The 2,786-nt window shown below is 44.6% G+C and overlaps 1 pseudogene; it reads left to right on the forward strand.

The window, feature by feature from the left end:
* Positions 1-1,593: 1,593 nt before the first annotated feature.
* On the forward strand, positions 1,594-1,997 carry LOC103069672 (prefoldin subunit 4 pseudogene; annotated as a pseudogene).
* Positions 1,998-2,786: the final 789 nt, after the last annotated feature.

Raw genomic sequence — 2,786 nt, forward strand, 5'->3', positions numbered from 1 at the left:
CAGGCGGACTCCCAACAACTGCACCACCAGGGAAGCCCTACCCTCCTCTTGAACAATAAAAGGACCCTCACTCTTGCTCTCACTCTTTCTCTCCTTTCTGGGGCTCCAATTACACTTACGTTAGACTGTTTGATATTATCTCACAGCTCTTGAGTTCTCTGTTTTGCTTGTTTGTTTTTTGTCACTCTTGTTTTCTTTGTGTTTTAGTTTAGGTAATTTCTATTGGTCTGTCACTGAATCACCCCTCAGCCATTTTCAGTCTACTGATGAACCACTGAAGGAATTTGTCATCTCTGATACTGTGATTTTTATTTCTAGGATTTCCACTAGACTCAATCTGAGTTTCCATCTCTTTGCTGAAATTCTTCCATCTGTTCTTGTGTGTTGTCCACCTTTTCCACTAGATTCTATAATATATTACTTTTAGGTATTTTAAAGTCCTCCTCTGATAGTCGCAACGTCTGGATCAGTGAGCAGGGAGATGTTCTCTTTGTCATGTTCCTGGCTGAGTCTTAGGCTGGACCTGTGTGCCTGGGCCTCAGAGGTGGGGCTTTCTCAGCATTCCTTCCCCTCCTCCCCATGGAAGCCAATCTCTGCCTTGTATTTGTGGTGAGTCTTGCACTGGATAGGATTTCCTGCCCTCCTCCAGCAGGAGGGGACCTCTAGCAGTGGTATTAGTTCAGGCTTCTGGGCCTGGGACAGTTTTCTGCCCTCTATCAGGGTAGAGGGAGTTTTCTTTTATCCTTCTCTCATCAGCAGTGGGATCTTGCCTGTGCCCCTGGGGACAAAAATGTTCGCTACCTTTGCCCAAGTAGCTTAAGGGTTTTGTTCCAGATGAGAGTCCTGCACATCCTCACTCCCAAACCTGCCTCTTTATAATCTTATCTGTAGTTTATCTGGCTTTTTCTTGTGAGGATGGGGGCACCACTCCTTCCAGCTTTCTACATCTTGGGCAGTAGTGGAACCTCCCTCCTGTATTCTTAAGAATGTATATAGGTTTAACTTCTTTTGCCAAGTCCCTCCCCCTCCCTGCTGCCCTCTGATCTGGTTCCTCTCTGCTTTCCCTCCAACTCTGTTCTCCATTCCCAAAGTAAAAGATTCTACCTGGCATTGCAAGACCCTCCTTACAGGCGAGGATGGGCGGAAACTGAAGGGGAAATGTAGTCTTTTTAGTGGGCAGGGGTTAGGACAAGCTCTTGAATACCCATATGTTAATCATTTTTGTCCTGTCACAGCTTTAAATAATAGTAGTAATTGGAATGGGACAGGGGTCACTACACAGGATCCCATCCTGCCAAAGGGAATCCTATGAGGGATCCTGCAGTTTTTCCCTTTATTTTTCCTATTGCTGGACAAGAGGCCAAGTTAATCCACTTAATAAAGTACTGAGGGTGAGGCGAGGGAAAGGAGAAAGAGCTGAATAATTTAGGGTTGGAGAAGTTTTCAGGGCCTCTGAGGTGAGAGCAGCCAAACTAAGCAGAGGATAGAAGTGGACAGGAGAAGAAAATGGATTCTGAGAGCATTGCACGGAGTGTTTTTAGATTCATTTTTCTTTTCAACAGAATCAAGTAAAAAATGGATTATTCTACCAAGATGGCAGCCACTATGAAGAAGGTGGCTGCAGAAGATGTCAATGTTCCTTTTGAAGACAAACAAAAGACACATTTGCACAGAATACAAGTGGAATCCCAGAACTGAAGGAAGAAATAGAAGTAAAAAAGAAACAACTTCGAAATCGGGAAGATGCTTGTGGGGACATCATGCTTGCAGGTGATGACTGCTTAATGATATCAAAATGATTTAAAATTGGCGATGTTTTCATTAGCCATTCTCAACAATGCGCACAAGAAGTGTTAGAAGAAGCAAAGAAAAATTTACAAGAAGAAATTGATGCCTTAGAATCCAGACTGCCATCGATTCAGTGAGTGTTAGATTTGGAAGTTCAGTTATATGCAAAATTTGGAAGCAACATAAACCTTGAAGCTGATGAAAGTTGAACATCTTATGAGACCTTAAAAATTTGTTTAATAAACTTGAATAATTCTTTTGTTATCATAAAATATTGACTATATTCCCCGAGTTGTACAATATATCCTTGTAGCTTATTTTACACATAATAGTTTAAACTTCTTAATCCCCTCCCCTCTTCCCTCTCCCCACTGGTAACCACTAGTTTGTCCTCTATATTAAACCTGAATAATGTTTAAAGTGACTTTTTTTTAAAAAAGAAGGATAAATTATTCTATTTATCTGTTTAGGTGCACTTCTTAAATGCAATTCCAGTCTGAGAGTGAACACTGAGTGTCTCTGGCTTCAGAAGGGCTCCACTGCAGGCTTGCTGTGGATGTACCAGGCTGTGTTAAGGACTTTAAGGATGAAGAAACTGAGGGTCAGAGGTGGTGGGAGCCTCACCCCTAGTCACACAGCTAAGAAATGTCAGAGCTTGGACACAAATCCAGCTAGGTCTGGCTTTCTAGCCTGAGGTCTTTCAGTCCTGCGGCTCAGATGGCTCTCCTTTGATCAGCCACTGACCCCTAGCCTCATTCCTGCCCCCTCACACTTCCTGCCTCCGCACTCCCCCACCCCTGCTGCTCCATCTGTCCTCCGTAAGGCTGGGTGTTGCCTCAGGGCCCGGCTGAGCCTGCACCCTATCCAGCTCCTGCCATATCAGCCTCTAGAGACATCTCCCCCTGCCCCCATCAGTGAGGAGAGAAAGTTCTTTGCTTCCTGACACTCCCCAGACAGCCGGGCCCCAGGGCTTGCAGCCAAGTGGAACCCCTCCGGGT

The sequence above is a fragment of the Lipotes vexillifer genome, unplaced genomic scaffold (genome assembly GCF_000442215.2).
Source record: "Lipotes vexillifer unplaced genomic scaffold, Lipotes_vexillifer_v1.1 scaffold223, whole genome shotgun sequence".
Taxonomy (NCBI): Eukaryota; Metazoa; Chordata; class Mammalia; order Artiodactyla; family Lipotidae; genus Lipotes; species Lipotes vexillifer.